We start from the raw sequence: 17,904 nt of genomic DNA, 5'->3' as shown, positions 1-17,904 counted from the left end.
TCACACATGGATTACACATGTATTACACATGGATCACACATGGATTACACATGGATCACACATGTATCACACATGGATTACACATGGATTACACATGGATCACACATGGATCACACATGGATTACACATGGATTACACATGTATTACACATGGATTACACATGGATTACACATGGATCACACATGGATTACACATGGATCACACATAGATTACACATGGATCACACGTGGATCACACATGGATTACACGTGGATCACAGATGGATCACACGTGGATCACACATGGATTACACGTGGATTACACGTGGATCACACATGGATTACGTGGATCACACGTGGATCACACATGGATTACACGTGGATCACAGATGGCTCACACATGGATTACACATGGATTACACGTGGATCACACGTGGATCACACGTGGATTACACATTGATTACACATGGATCACACATGGATTACACATGTATCACACATGGATTACACATGGATCACACATGGATTACACGCAGAGCGACAATACATGCATAAGGGATAAAATAACCATTTAACCATTATATTTGGACTAATCCCCCTCTCTCCTTTCCTGAACTGTGGGTGCCCCCCTCTCTAGCATCTTCATCAAGCATCCCACAGCCAAACACTGACAGCTATATCACTGGGTCTTTAAATCATGGCCTGAAGTAGCACAACGATGTCACTAGAGGTGGGATCTACTTAGAATTCCGACCCCCATCCATTTTCATCAAGGACCTCAGCAGAGCAGAGGAGGAGGGTCCTAGAGGTGAGACCACACAATTCAGTTTAGGGGATAGGGCAGTGGATTCCAAACTTTTTCAGTTCAAGGCACCCTTTAGGGTCTCCAAAGGTTTATCAAGGCTCCCCTAAGCCAAATTAATTACCAAGTAGTCCCCCGCCGTGCTAACCACTGGCCCTGGCTGAGGCACCCTTGTGAGATCTCCAGGGCACCCCAGGGAGCCTAGGCGCACAGTTTGGGAACCACTGGGTTAGGGGATTTCGGGCTAAATGCTTTTAGGTGAGCGGACATCACTTTCACATAACTTTTCATTGTATATTTTCCATTATTCAGAGACATCAACCCGACGCATTTCATCCAGGAGATGTTTCTCTGAATTACCCCGAGCTCGGTTGATTCATTAAGCCCAGAATAATAAAATTGGAAAATCTGAGTTACAGGGCTCATAACTGTCTGCTGGCGGAAATGAGTCGGGATGAGGTAGGAGCAGGGGGGTAATATCTAGGTTTTATATTTACAGATCTTTAGAGGGATTGAACCAAACACCTACATCAGTAACATAATAGCACATAAATGACTATAGGAAACCAGCAGATGGGTGGCGGTCGTTACCGGTTCCCAGAATCCCCCTTTAGTGCAGACTTATATGAAGTAAATCTGCTGCATCCCCACTTCTAGCACCAATGAGAACTTACATTGCCTCCTCTTATATACAATGCTGGGTCTCTATCCTGGTTGCAGTGTTTGCTGAACAGAAAAACATGAATATTTCAGTGACAGGTAAAACCGGAACCTCTGTTACACCTGAATAATGTCCTAACCATTAATAATCAGGTCCAGACAGGGACTAAACTAGAGCAATTCCCCAATCACCTTTATGGTAAATGTAAACAGAAGTCACCTTCTGCCTGTGACAGCCAGATCACATGATCGCAGGGGGAATGATCCCTCCACCCCTGCGATCGCATCCTGGTGCCTGGCTGTCACGGTGACAGCCAGGCTGAAGACAGGCTGAAGACAGGCTGAAGACAAAGTAGCGGAGACCAGCGGGGCCCCAGGTAAGTATGTGTTGCCCTGTTGTACCGGGCCCCCTGGTGAGCCCGGGCCCGGTACCCCCCTGATGATGGCCCTGATCTGCAGAATATATCGCTGTGTATCTGTCAGGGGGTAGATGGAACAGAGAGCAATGTTCTACAGATCTCTAGAGAGGTCACAAATGTAATAATCTGCAGATATATATCATCATCATCATCATCATCATCATTTATTTATATAGCGCCAACATATTCCGTAGCGCTTTACAATTGGGGACAAACGTAATAAACTAATAAACAAACTGGGTGAAACAGACAAAGAGGTGAGAAGGCCCTGCTCGCAAGCTTACAATCTATGGGACAATGGGAGATTGACACATGAGGTTAAGTATACATTTTGCATCTTGGCCCAGCCAGACTGCAAAGGTAGGGTGACTCATAAGCTAAATGATCCTGTCACACAACAATGTTATTCCGGGGGTAGTTGTCTTGTGTGAAATTGTGTAACAGGCTAAAGGTAGTGAGGTTAAGATGGTGGTTGAGGAATATTATAAGCTTGTCTGAATAGGTAGGTTTTCAGAGAACGCTTGAAAGTTTGTAGAACAGAGGAGAGTCTTATTGTGCGAGGGAGAGAGTTCCATAGAGTGGGTGCAGCCCGAAAAAAGTCCTGTAACCGGGAATGGGAGGATGTAATGAGGGTGGATGAGAGAAGCAGATCTTTTGCAGAACGGAGTTGCCGAGTTGGGAGATATTTTGAGACAAGAGAGGAGATGTATGTTGGTGCAGCTTTGTTGATGGCCTTGTAGGTTAGTAAAAGTCATCATCATCATCATTTATTTATATAGCGCCAACATATTCCGTAGCGCTTTACAATTGGGGACAAACATAATAAACTAATAAACAAACTGGATAAGACAGATAAAGAGGTGAGAAGGCTGCTCGCAGGCTTACAATCTACGGGACAATGGGAGATTGACACATGAGGTTAATTCTACATTTTGCCCCAGCCAGGCTGCATAGCATAGAATGTATAGTTGATAGACTGATGTGTTTTCTGTTAGCACACCCCATCCCATTACCTAATATTACTGATCCAGATACTACGATACAGAACTTTACCCACCTCTCATTCTAAATTAAATACTAACTAGACATTTTATAACGGGGAGAAAAGCCCCAGGGCCATCAGAACCACTAATCTTTTTTCATGATACAAGAAAGGGTTAACTGGTTATGACCGGCGCTACCTCCCGCCAGGGGTAGGATGCCCCGATTTTGCCCGTGTTGGTTTCCTCGTGCAGTTTCACAGAGATTACTTAACACGGGACAGAGATTCTTTGAATGAAACATACAATTGTAGTTCAAAAACTGTTTAATATATAAATACTAGACATATAAACAGATAACGGAATTACAGTAGTGATGATAAGGAATGAAGGTGGATACAACCAGGGAAAGAAGAATCCAACAAATTGTACAGCCTATTTAATGAGGTATTACCCATGATTCACTCTGTGTATATTTACCTCTGTATAATGTGTGATCCCTGCACATAGGGACTATTACTGCACGGAATTCTACTTGCATGATTTACATATTCCCAAACCCTCTGACACATAATTACTCTGTGATTTAATAATCCGAAGCTAAAGACTGAATTAATGGTGATAATTCAGGACACGTTTGATGATTAATCGGGGATTAGCCTCCAGGGGGGACCAGATCTGGTGAGATCCTGGTTTGGGGGTAAATTTTAGAGTAAGGGATGTCAATAGCACCAGGATGAGGTACATGTCCTATTACTACATCTTTTATTCTGGAAAGACACAGATATTAATATATAACACATGAGCTGTATTATTAGGCTGGATAATATATATGAAATAACTAAATATCTTTACCATGCTATTTCTCGTTCCTCCACAACAGGGCGCCATGTTAGGGGGAGGAGTTTCTCTAACTCAGCAGGCAGAATAGGAGTGACAGCTTTGCAGACATGCACTGTGTGGATTGGTTGATTCATACAGAGGGATGGGGCCAGAGATGTCACAGAATTCAAATGCTTGTAACATACCCCATGAGAACACTGCCCTAAAGATGTGTCGGTGATGGAGGGTGAAGGAACAGTGGTGTCAGGGTTCTGACCGCCGGGGGGAGTGCAGCAATACATGGGTGTTTTTAGGGCAGACTATAACTTCAGAAGTGCTCTGCAGACCCCCCAAAGATGGACACACCCCATTGCCACTTATTACCAGCAGGATAAGATAGAAGCTGATGTGTTGCCCCCCCCCCCCCCCTCTCCAGTACTAGGACGGGTAAGGGTGGACCCTACCATGGTGACCCTGACCAAATGCCCCATGTGCTCATTTATTAAAGCAGCCCTCTTCACCTGTGTGTGTTACAATCATATTTACCTCATTCCTCTGAGACTGAGGTCTCTGGACATCCTGAGAGTGAATCACACAAAGTACCAGGAGGTCCAAGTATCACCTGGGTACAGGGTAGAGACATCGCAGGAACCCCCCAAATCCATCAGTTGTCCTGTAATACCGCACAATAGACTCACCAACACCTGGTTCAGTGTGCACTAGGACCACATACTCACTAATACCCCGAGTACTCAGTCTACATACTCACTAATACCCCGAGTACTCAGTCTACATACTCACTAATACCCCGAGTACTCAGTCCACATACTCACTAATACCAAGTGTACTCAGTCCACATACTCACTAATACCCAGAGTACTAAGTCCACATACTCAATAATACCCAGTGTACTCAGTCCACATACTCATTAATACCCAATGTACTCAGTCCACATACTCACTAATACCCAGAGTACTAAGTCCACATACTCACTAATACCCAGAGTACTAAGTCCACATACTCACTAATACCCAGTGTACTCAGTCCACATACTCATTAATACCCAATGTACTCAGTCCACATAATCACTAATACCCAGAGTACTCAGTCTACATACTCACTAATACCAAGTGTACTCAGTCCACATACTCACTAATACCAAGTGTACTCAGTACACGTACTCACTAATACCCAGAGAACTCAGTCCACATTCTCACTAATACCCAGTGTACTCAGTCCACGCACTCTCTAATACCAAGTGTATTCAGACCATGTACTCACTAATACCCAGTGTACTCAGTCCATGTACTCACGAATACCCAGTGTACTCAGTCCATGTACTTACTAATACCCAGTGTACTAAGTCCATGTACACACTAATACCCAGTGTACTCAGTCCATGTAGTCACTAATATCCAGTGTACTCATTTCACATACTCATTAATACCCAGAGTTCTCAGTCCACATACTCACTAATACCCAGTGTACTCAGTCCACATACTCACTAATACCCAGATTACTCAGTCCACATACTCACTAATACCCAGAGTACTCAGTCCACATACTCACTAATACCAAGTGTACTCAGTCCACGTACTCATTAATACCCAGAGTTCTCAGTCCACATACTCACTAATACCCAGTGTACTCAGTCCACATACTCACTAATACCCAGAGTACTAAGTCCACATACTCACTAATACCCAGTGTACTCAGTCCACATAATCACTAATACCCAGAGTACTAAGTCCACATACTCACTAATACCCAGAGTACTCAGTCTACATACTCACTAATACCCCGAGTACTCAGTCCACATACTCACTAATACCCAGAGTACTCAGTCCACATACTCACTAATACCCTGAGTACTCAGTCCACATACTCACTAATACCCAGAGTACTCAGTCCACATACTCACTAATACCCAGAGTACTAAGTCCACATACTCACTAATATCCAGTGTACTCAGTCCACATACTCATTAATACCCAATGTACTCAGTCCACATACTCACTAATACCCAGTGTACTCAGTCCACATAACCACTAATACCCAGTGTACTCAGTCCACATACTCACTAATACCCAGAGTACTCAGTCTACATACTCACTAATAGCAAGTGTACTCAGTACACGTACTCACTAATACCAAGTGTACTCAGTACACGTACTCACTAATACCCAGAGAACTCAGTCCACATTCTCACTAATACCCAGTGTACTCATTCCATGCACTCTCTAATACCAAGTGTACTCAGTACACGTACTCACTAATACCCAGAGAACTCAGTCCACATTCTCACTAATACCCAGTGTACTCAGAACATGTACTCACTAATACCCATTGTATTCAGACCATGTACTCACTAATACCCAGTGTACTCAGTCCATGTACTCACGAATACCCAGTGTAATCAGTCTATGTACTCACTAATACCCAGTGTACTCAGTCCATGTACTCACTAATACCCAGTGTACTCAGTCCACATACTCACTAATACCCAGTGTACTCATTCCACATACTCATTAATACCCAGAGTTCTCAGTCCACATATTCACTAATACCCAGTGTACTCAGTCCACATACTCACTAATACCCAGATTACTAAGTCCACATACTCCCTAATACCCAGTGTACTCAGTCCACATACTCCCTAATACCCAGTGTACTCAGTCCACATACTCACTAATACCCAGAGTACTCAGTCTACATACGCACTAATACCCCGAGTACTCAGTCCACATACTCACTAATACCCTGAGTACTCAGTCCACATGCTCACTAATACCCAGAGTACTCAGTCCACATACTCACTAATACCCAGAGTACTAAGTCCACATACTCACTAATACCCAGAGTACTCAGTCCACATACTCACTAATGTCCAGTGTACTTAGTCTACATACTCATTAATACCCAATGTACTCAGTCCACATACTCACTAATACCCAGTGTACTCAGCTCACTAATACTGTTCAGAAATATACATTGCACACAATACACTCAAGTAAGACATTATTTACTAATACAGTGTGGGTCCTAATACTCATGACCTAACAATACACATAAATACTAATACTACTCACTAACACACAATCACAAATACTCACAGTTCATTACTGTCTACAGCACACGTCCCAGCCCGTAGTATGTTCAGCGTCTCTCTGCCCCCCTCAGTCCCCCGTCTGATGTCCTCGTCCTGTCACAATATCTACTGACCTTTACTATTAGTGATCTATGTCAGCCGGACACCTGATCCGGGGAGATGAGGAGTCTGTGTCCTGAGCTATATCCAGCGATGGTGTTATCACCGTTTATATGTTCACACCGGCGAAATGTACATCACAGCCAGAGAGCAGCTTATAGACGGGACCCCAGCCAGAGAGCAGCTTATAGACGGGGCCCCAGCCAGAGAGCGCAGCTTATAGACTGGGCCCCAGCCAGAGAGCAGCTTATAGACGGGACCCCAGCCAGAGAGCAGCTTATAGACGGGGCCCCAGCCAGAGAGCGCAGCTTATAGACTGGGCCCCAGCCAGAGAGCGCAGCTTATAGACTGGGCCCCAGCCAGAGAGCGCAGCTTCATACATAGGGCCCAAGCCAGAGAGCAGCTTATAGACGGGGCCCCAGCCAGAGAGCAGCTTATAGACGGGGCCCCAGCCAGAGAGCGCAGCTTATAGACTGGGCCCCAGCCAGAGAGCGCAGCTTCATACATAGGGCCCAAGCCAGAGAGCAGCTTATAGACGGGGCCCCAGCCAGAGAGCGCAGCTTATAGACGGGGCCCCAGCGAGAGAGAGCGCAGCTTCATATATAGGGCCCCAGCCAGAGAGCGCAGCTTCATACATAGGTTCCCGGCCAGAGAGCGCAGCTTCATACGTAGGGCCCCAGACAGACTGATCAGCTCTCTACTGGGGTCCCAACCAGGCAGATTACAGGATCTCAATTACGTTGACACGTCTTACACTGCCCCCCCCCTCATCCCTCCCTGTCCCGCACAAGCAGCTGCAAGTGTAAGAGGCAACCAAGCTGCATGTGGATGCAGGTGTATAGATTTATTTTGCACATGTACAGTACGGAAAGGCGTATTTTTTGCGTTTTAACAACTGTCAATTGGGCTCCACAAAATGTGTCCCCCATAACAATCATTAGATTATTCACTATGATCTTCCTTCTAAATCTATTGTTCTCTACTCCTCTCAGTTTTATATATATATATATATATATATATATATATATATATATACACATATAGTGACAAAGGGGGTGGTTTGCCACGGGCTTCTAAGAGAGGAGATAGGTATTTGTACAGTAGTGCACCTAGGTTGAAGAGATACAGGTGGAGGACATAAGTGTGATATTTTAAAGTGGTTTAGATGTATCCTAACAGCAGCTGACTGGGTGTGTCCGCAGTGAGATTAATCAAGCAGAGCACCTGCAGAGAACTCCTCTATAAAGACTAGGTGGAAGTGTCACCTGTCCATCAAGCTAGGGATGTGGGAGGAGTGTAAAGTATTAAAACCATAAGAGTTCATTATGTGTTGTGACTGATGCCAAATAAGTTGGCCGGTGACTAAGGAGAAGGTTTCTGTTAATTTAGCATTAGGGCCACAAGAAAGTGCGTGTGACCTTATATTATCAGTTACTCTGCAATCCCGACAATAGAAAGCAAAGTACAAAGCAAGAGGTTGTTTATATGTGCGTCACCAGAAGGGTGCCCATGCCAAAATTGTGTATATATAAATTATATATATATACACACAAGTTAACCCGTGCATGATACTCATGCATTTTTTTGTCAAATAATGTCAGTATACCAAATTTCAGGTCATTCGGATGAGCCCTTTGTGAGAAAATAGTTTTTTCCACAGACACACACACACACACTAACACACACAAACACACACACACACACTAACACACACAAACACACACACACACACACTAACACACGCCGCTACACATGCAGGGGCGGATCTAGAAAATGTTTGTTCCCCGGGGGGATGTTAGGGCGGGGCGATTTAGGCACCACCCCCTTTCTGACTTCTGAGGCTGCCGGGGGCTGCACAGTATGTGCAGGTCCGCTCGGCAGTGACAGGCAGGGACAGTGTGCTGCCCGGCTGCTCTGATTGTGTTTAAAACACAGCAGCACACTGTCACTGCCAAACGGACCTGCACATACTGTGCAGCCGTCGGCAGCAAACCCCTGCTAGGGGGGGGGGGGGGGGGGGACGATTGCCCCGATCGCACCCCCCTGGATCCGCCACTGTACACATGTGTGTTCATGAGGTAAAATTACCTCACGAAAATGAGTTTGACCCCTCGTCAATAATGTCAGTATACCAAATCTCAGCCCTTTTTGAGGGTTTTTTTCCACACACACTAAGAATTTAGTAGGTCAGGTAACCCGTGCATGATACTCATGCATTCTAGTCACATCAAGCTACTTAAGGTGTTAAAAAGGTTCTTGTCATGCATTTGGGCCATAGCCCAGGCCTCAACCACCAACCACGCCCCACTGTCACCCCCGGCAACCACCAACCACTCCCCACTGTCACCCCCGGCAACCACCAACCACTCCCCACTGTCACCCCCGGCAACCACCAACCACTCCCCACTGTCACCCCCGGCAACCACCAACCACTCCCAACTGTCACTTCTCCTTCAAGAAATATATATACCCTATTTGCTGGCGTATAAGACTACTTTTTTGCCCTGAAAAACATGCCTCCAAGTGGGGGGGTCGTCTTATACACCGGGTCCAGTATCGCGCGGTATCCAGTGCGGCCGCGGCGGGTCATCAGCAGCGATACAGGGGTACCAGCCTTTTCGGCGTGACCGGCCCGTTCTGCTGACAGGGAGGGCAGACAGGGAGCAGGGACCAATCCAATCAGGCTTTGTATACAGCCAGCAGCCAACCACAGTACTGCACCATTGTACAGTACAATACAGCATAGAAAATGTCCAGCAGTCAAACCCCTATCAACCCTATCATGGCACCAGCAAAAAGAAAGAAATATGATGCAAGTTTTAAACTTAAAGTTGTAAACTTTGCCATGGAACATAATAATTGTGCTGCTGCAAGACAATATGGAGTAACAAAAAAGATGGTTCGGGACTGGAAATCAAATGAAAAAGCATTAAAGATTATGCCAAGGGGTAAGTGTGCACTTGCTCTCTCCCTCTATTTGTTATCTTCCTTCTATCATTGACTAGTGAATTACGTTTAATAAACTTGCACTGTTTTATGTTTACTGTACATGTTTGATAGCATACAGCCTTGTGACAGTTTTCCTGCTCGTCATAGGCATTCCAATATAAATTAACATGTTGAAATCAAATCTGATGTTCTTTTACGTTTTATTTGGTGTGTGGAAGGTGTGCGGAAGAGGGGGTAGTCTTATACGGCGAGTATATAACAAACTCTATATTTTAAGTGGAAATGTTGGGGGCCGTCTTATACACCCAGTCGTCTTATACGCCGGCAAATACGGTATATATATATATTTTTTTAAATCTTTATAAACACTTTTAACAATTAACAAATTAAAAACATCTTAGTATACCAAATTTCAGCCCTTTCTGAATTTTTTTTTCCACACACACTAAGAATTTAGTAGGTCAGTGTATAACTCTGCCCAGCAGGTGGCGCTGCAGCTTGGTTTTATTTTTTCCACACACAGACAGACTAACACACGCCACTAGACATTTATATATTAGATATTACATACACTATATAGAGAAAAGTATTTGGCCACACCTGTTAATAATTAAATTGAGGTGTTTCAACCAAACAAATTGCCAGAGGTGTATAAAATCCAGCACCAGCCATGCAGTCTCCATTTGTAAACATTTGTGATAGAAAATGAAGATCTCAGTGACACTAAGCGTGGTACAGTGATAGATGCCACCTTTGCAATAAGACTGTTCGTGAAATTTCATCCCTGCTGGATATTCCACGGCCAACTGTAAGTGATATTATTAGAAAGTGGAAGCGTTTAGGAACAACAGCAACTCAGCCACGAAGCAGAAGACCACGTAAAATCACAGAGCGGGGTCAACGACTGCTAAGGCGCATGGTGCGTAAAAGTCGCCAATGCTCTGTTGATTCCATAACTAAAGAGTTCAGAACTCCCACTTGCATTAATGTACGCACAAAAACTGTGCGTTGGGAGCTTAATGGAATGGGTTTCCATGGCCGAGCAGCTGCATGCAGCCTCACATCACCAAGACCAATGCCAAGCGTCGGATGGAGTGGTGTAAAGCACACAGACACTGGACTGTGGAGCAGTGGAAACGTGTTCTGTGGAGTGAGTGAATAACACTTCTCTGTTTAGCAGTCAGATGGGCGTGTCTGGGTTTGGCGGATGCCGGGAGAACGTTACCTACCTGACTGCATTATGCCAAATATGAAGTTTGGTGTAGGAGGGATAATGGTATGGGGCTGTTTTTCAGGGTTTGGGCTAGGCCCCTTTATCTCCAGTGAAGGGTAATCTTAGTGCTTCAGCATACCAGTCATTTTGGACATGGTTTGATGAGTTCGGGGTGGAAGAACGTGACTGGCCTGCACAGAGCTCTAACCTCAACCCCATCGAACACCTTTGGGATAAACTGGAACGGAGATTATGAGCCAGGACTTCTCGTCCAACATCAGTGCCTGACCTCATAAATGCTCTACAGAATGAATGGGAACAAATTCCCACAGAAACACTCCAACATCTTGTGGAAAGTCTTCCAAGAAGAGTGGAAGCTGTTATCACTACAAAAGGGGGACCAGCTCCATATTAAAGTATATGTATTTGAATACAATGTCACTACAGTTCCTGTTGGTGTAACGGTCAAGCGTCCGAATATTTTTGTCCATATAGTGGTGTGTGTATGTATATATATATATAATTTTGAGACAAAGAAGCTTATTTGCCACATCTCCCTTGTATAGGGATAGGTGAAATCCCCAAGAACAGGCTGCAGACAGGGTTAAATTCCCTCTTGGTTTCTTGCAGCTCACACACACATGTGAACCACATGGGTGTAATTAGTTTGTTGTTTTCTTTGATTTGTCTGTAGTGTTTGGGTGGAGGCTGAAGGGCTGTCTGTTCTTGTGGGTGATATAACCGATGTTAGTTAGTTGACCGGTGACTAGGCAGGTGATCTCTGTCTAGATAGACGAAGGGTCGTCTAGTCTGATATTTGTGCCGTGAACAATGAAAAGCACCGTACTTCCAAGCAAGAAGTTATTGGTGTCTGCCGTGAGTCAGTATCAATATATATATATATATTACATTATATTGTGACACAGGCAGACTTCAGGTGATGCACACACAAACACCTCCTTGCTTGGATGTAATATTTCTCTAGACGTGGAGTTAACTCAATTTTAACAAAATTTACATCAATTTCCTAAATGAATTGCTTGTTACATTATTTATGTAGCTCGTCTATCTTGCATTTAACATAATTTAACTTTCACATCAACCTGTGAGTTCCTCAGATTTGCTCTCTACATTATTAGGAGGTATCCTGTCCGGGCGTAGTCTATATCCCGACTACAAACACACCGACAACATACACCCCGACATAAACACAACGATACAAATTACCCGACAGTGTTTCTGTAATTCTGACATGTTGAAAAACAAACCTTCAAGAAGTGCGACCAATCAAATGCCGTCGGTGAAGAATGACATCACTTCAAAGTGCATCGCTGTCACTCGGGCTATAAAGGTAGTAATTAAATAGGTGCCGCCTGCACAAGCCCTTGTACATCGGCCAGGCGGCGCCTATTTAATTACTACCTTCATAGCCCAAGTGACAGCGCCCATCCTGTCTCTCTAACAAGACGTGACAACAGGTAATGACCTCCTGCCGAGCCTTCAGGCCAAAGCAGGTTTTTGTCACTTCTGAGATGAAAAGACTTACTTAGCATTTCCTGCTTTCAGCAAAACAGACTTCCTCTAACCTGGCATAATACATTAGAGATCAATACATTTCCAATACTGAAACACACTCAATATAAAAATAATACAACAGTGCTCTACACCCTTAATTAAAATAAATATCTACAATAAGTTATTCCTAAGTGATCCAGCCCCAACGTGCTATGGCAGCCACCACCGTAACTGTTTGGTTTATAACTGTGACTGACAGAAGTGTTGTCTTCTACTCCTCAGCTGTCCCACGTATGCAGAGGACGTTCACCTCGGGCAGCCAAGTAGTTACAGTTTTGGACAAGACAGAGCTGGAAACCAACGTAAGCTCACTCCCAAGTCAACCAAAGTGAAGACAAGATTTTGATCGATAAGCGCAGTCACCTGGAACAAACGGCGCAATTCACCGCAAATCGCTACATTTAGGCTCCCTACGGGCAGGTTGCAGGAGAATTGGAGACCTACCTGGAATTTGGGCATTGTGGGAGATTGGGCAGGTATAACTAATCATTATAACAATGTGCGCAAATCGATTTTGGCTAAAGTAATATTGGACAGTCTTATTACTTATACATCACTTGAACTCCGTTTGGTTATTCCTTTTGCTTTGGAACAGTGTCCTAAACTTGCTTTGACTTTAGTAACTGTGTTATATTTATTGATCACCATTATAATACATTGATTTACATGGAAACCCACCGGTTGTAATAAGTTCTGACCAGAATTAACTTGAATGTTTTGAGTACTCATGTGTGTCTCATACTATTACATCGGCTGTACTGTGTTTCAGCCCAGATCACATGACCTCTATGTGCAGAGCTGTAAGGAGGGCGGATCGGGCAGTGCGATCGCTCAGGATGAGGGGGCCCAACGCCTTCCCGCTGTATGCAGCCCTCACATGATCCTATCACACTTATAGCAGGGCTGTTATCTGTAGTGGCAGGATGCAGAGACAACGAGAGAGGCACCAGGTCCCTGCGTTGTACCTGATGTGCTCACGTGATGTCAGGACGCTGCATAGAGGAGTCTGCGAGGAGAGAAGCAGCAGAGCGAGGAGCAGACAGAGGAAGAAGCAGGATGCAGAGACAATGTGAGTATAATGCTGTAAGGGGGCTGTAAAAATCATGGGTGGGGGAGAGGGGGGCCATAATAAGTAATTCATTATAAATAATAAATAAGTACTATATTCAAACAGGCGGTGATTATCGGTGATAATGATCTCTATTAAATGTGGTGGAAATTTGTATGCCATTAATTTGATTGTGGGGCTGGTGGGGGAAAGAGTCCTTTGTATTACATGGGGTGTTATTAATGCCGGGACTGGTGAGGGGCGAATTTGGTCGGTTTATTAAATGTGAATGCTTTTAATTTAATGGGGCTGGTTTGGGGTAAGAAGGATTTATTAAATGTAAACACTAATGTTGGGCTGATTATGGGGAAGGAGACATAAGTATTAAATGCAGGTGCTATTTAATTTAACGTTGGGGCTATCTGGGGGGAATAAGCAATATTCATTCATTGTGAATGCTGTTAATGAAGTTGTGGGTCTGTTTATTGAACATTAAAAGTGAAAGATTTAATGTCGGGCTGGTTGGGTGGTCCAGTGTTTAGTGAATGCTCCACGTTCCGGGAGGTGAATAGTAACTGTCTCTAAACAAGTCGCCCAACATTCCTGGAACCGGTGAAGCAGAAACTGCGTTTAAGGTATCGGGAGCTGCACCAGGTAGATAATGTCCCCTCTGGCTGTGTGTTCCCGTGAAGGAGGGGGGGGGGGGGAAGACGCTAGTGATCTGTCCTCCCCGGGGCACTAAAACGTTTAGTTACAGCACTGCACCAAGGTAGTCTTCCAGCTGCACATCTAGCACTTGTTATACTAGTTTTGAGAAGTGCCAACGGTCTCCATCACACCCTCGATGCACCTTGTTCCCTGGAAATCCTTGTTTTTGATGACCAGAAACCTTGAGGAGCTCGGTGTCTTCTAAAGAGCAGCTCCAGGGCCACATATCGCTGACGAGTGGTAATGGACACCTGTAATTAAACGTATCCATTTTGCGTTGTTTGCTCCAGGCTGCTTGTGTCACTCGTCCTCTGTGATCGTGGATCTGTATAGTAGCTGCCCCACCTGTACACACTGACACAGATCCTGCAAACAGCGCATGAAGCGAATGTCAGCGGGAACAGACTCCCTTAGAGATCAGCGATCTCTAGAATTCTCCGGTTCTGTGGCGGACTGGACGCAAAGGACAGCGAGGTCCAGGGCTGGTCACCAGCGACGTATCAGCAATAAACATGTTCTCTCACCGCTAGTTACCGCGTGAATATTGCAGGATTCACTGAGCGATGACACTGAGGATTTGGACCTCATCGCCAGCCAGTCCTGGGTCCATCTGTGCCTGCGTGACCCGGCCCAGAGTCAGGGTTCTAACTCCACATTTGTCAAATAAACATATTAAAATGACAATAAAATGTTTAAAAAATATTAAAGAAATACTTGAATCAGAGCATTTCAATTCAAAATAAAATCCTTCTTTCTGTGTTCCTTCCGGGTACCGCGTCCCTGAGACAGTGATAGCGTTAGGAGTACAGCGGCAGTATATGAACCGCGACTCACCATGGTAAATGGAGGAGCCAGGCAAAGCCAAAAACTCCTATCGTTAAATAGACCAATAAGAAACAGGAAGAAGAGGGAGCGTTAGATACACTCTGGGATACAGAACACTTGTCTTCCCTTATTTCAGTAACATCCTGTCCTATTGTTTCGGTTTTTTTTTGTTCTTTTATTTAAAATTTTAGGGGGTAAAAATGAAGATAGAAGAAAGCAGAAGCTTTAACCCCCCCCCCCCCCTCCCCAAAAAGCAAAAAAAATCCCCAAACCCCTGAAGCGATGAGAATGCGCTGGTATGTGCAGGCGATATAGACGCTGTGAGTGTGAATCTTGCTGGTTCTTCCTGCAGTTTTATGGTGTCACCATTTCTCTAATCCAGATCAATACTCTTAGGGGCTGATTTATCAAATGGCGAAAAGCTTCTATTGCCGAAAGTAGCGGCAGAAACGCTGAAAACGGGACACAAGACATTTCTGCGCGTACACAGGAGACGTGATATGTAACAAATGTGTCCAATGCTCCCAGCTATCCCCAAAATATAGAGGTATTTTTGGTTTTTGGGGAAGGGGGGGGGAAAGATGGGACAGAGATGGCCCCTGCAGCTGATGACCACCAGCCAGGTCTACTCTGTTTGCGATTTTGTCCTAAAACCGTTTTGTGAAAACATTACGACTGTTGTATAATTAGATCATTAAACTAGGGTTCAACAAAAGACCAATACAGTCGGCATCTGCTTAGCTCTCCCAGCTGCGGGGTCCACAGATATATTATCGCTGCATGTGAGACCCCTGGAGATCTGCTGTATGTGGAACATAGAACTGATAGGACACAGTACGGACTCCTAGCTCAGCAGCTGAGGGACCGAGCGCTCTGTGTTATTACTGAGTGTGTGGGGGGTGCGAGGAATATATATAATATAGGGTATAACAGTAACACAAGTACAGACCCCCGTCCTGGGCTTTACATATTGGTTATTCCATAAAGAAAGAGAAAGAGAGGTAGTGGAGGGTGGGGGCAGATTTAGGATGGGGGGCTGGGCATGTCCTAGGTGAACTGTAGGAATAAAGCTGCCCGTATCTGTGCTACATTGCAGTGCTCGCCTCGCAGCATGGCTGTACACTACAGCGGTGTCTTATTCTGATGACAGCTTGTGGGTCTGATTCATTACGGCGCATACTGAGCGCAGAAAGCGGCTGCTGAACGCATCAAGTAGCGGATGTGAAGATACGAGCGCTGGTGAATACAGGTCTAGGTCTGCTCAGATCTACTGCACAAGATGCTGCAGAATACGTCCAATACATACGTGGAATATAAAGTCACAAAGCAACACACAGAAAACAACAACCTGGTAATAATTTAGGGATTAATGATAACATAGCTAAAAACAGAAAAAAAACATTTTTTGTTTTATCTCCACTTCCATGAAACACATTTATTAGTCTGTTCTTACTGTCTACTGAACATAAAATACATTCTTACAGTTGCTCCCGACTACAGACACGTTACAGCTGTACACACAGCCCCCATCACTAGTAATCAGGACTTAGACTAACCCTGTAGCTGGAGCAAGAGGTACGGCAGAAAAACAAGACATTGTGAGATGCCCGGAGCTGGACTTGGACGTAGCTGAGTGCGCTCGAGTTTGTTACGTCCATATTGTACATTGACAACGGACGAACCCCCAATCCTCACCCTGACCCCTCCCAGAAATCATAGGCTGTAGTAAGTAGATTCATTGAACGTTGCTGCGTTTAGTGGTTTATGGGCCAGTTCTGGCCACGTGATATTATGTGCGATAGGCACAATATTAGCAGACACATGCCCAGATAAATCAGACCCCCTAGTTCACCGTATCAGGCCAGGGATCCTCCAATGGGTGATAATGAGACCAGGATAGAGGTCCCAGGGAAACAAAGGGGAGAGCATACAGACTACACACAGATAGGGAATTACACTCATGACCCCAGTGCTGTGAGGCAGCAATGCTAACCACTGTGCACCATGCAATATACAATATAATACATCATATAACACAATACATAGTGCACTCTGCTGCAGGAATTCTGTGTACAAGTAAACAGAAATGTTTGAGCCGTTACTGGGGTGTAACTTGTGTTGTTCTTGCTACAAATTCCTCTGACTTGATAACTTGGAACATATTAAACAGACAGAGAATATGAACAAGAAACCATAAGAAATCTAAACGTAGACTCAGCCCTGGAAGAATGCCTCCATTGTGTGTAGGGCGAGAGGCCAGGACACCCTAATACAGAGTACACCCCGGTTACACTGCAATGTCCACCTGCAGATATGGTTCATTTCACATCTCTGGTTACAAATAATTCATCTGCTACCTGAGATATTCTCCAATCCTTCAGGTATATTTTGATTTTTGGATATATTAGTCTGTATATACAGTATACATGTACACACACTGCAAGGGTTAAACAAGGACTGCAGTATTTAGCCATTCATTACTCCTTGGCAGGGACACTTTGTAGCAGTATACAATGAGGAAATAGGAAACACAGCGTTACATAGTAACAAGTTTGTGAAATAGCTTCCTGACCACAGGTGAATTATCTTAGATCGTAGTTGTAAACTTGTCCTCACTCATCCCAGACAGGGCAGGTTTTCTGATCTCCCCACAGAATCACTGCTGTTATAATCACTAGCACACATGGCTGTTTCAGAATAGTCATAGATTACTACAC

At 44.6% G+C, this 17,904-nt stretch overlaps 1 protein-coding gene across 3 annotated transcripts in view; it reads right to left on the bottom strand.

Moving 5' to 3' along the window:
• Positions 1 to 17,904, bottom strand: part of NOS3 (nitric oxide synthase 3) — a 91,130-nt gene that overhangs the window by 61,452 nt on the left and 11,774 nt on the right. Inside the window, exon 1 of one of the 3 annotated variants that reach the window (XM_075214243.1) lies at positions 6,775 to 6,843. The exons of the other annotated variants lie outside the window; for them this stretch is intronic. The gene's annotated coding sequence lies outside the window, so the exon portion shown is untranslated. Of the gene's footprint in view, positions 1 to 6,774; positions 6,844 to 17,904 lie in introns of those variants that run through there. 3 annotated transcript variants of the gene reach the window in all.

Source organism: Mixophyes fleayi, chromosome 5 (assembly GCF_038048845.1).
Source record: "Mixophyes fleayi isolate aMixFle1 chromosome 5, aMixFle1.hap1, whole genome shotgun sequence".
Lineage (NCBI taxonomy): Eukaryota > Metazoa > Chordata > Amphibia > Anura > Limnodynastidae > Mixophyes > Mixophyes fleayi.
This window is presented reverse-complemented; position numbering and strand designations above follow the sequence as displayed.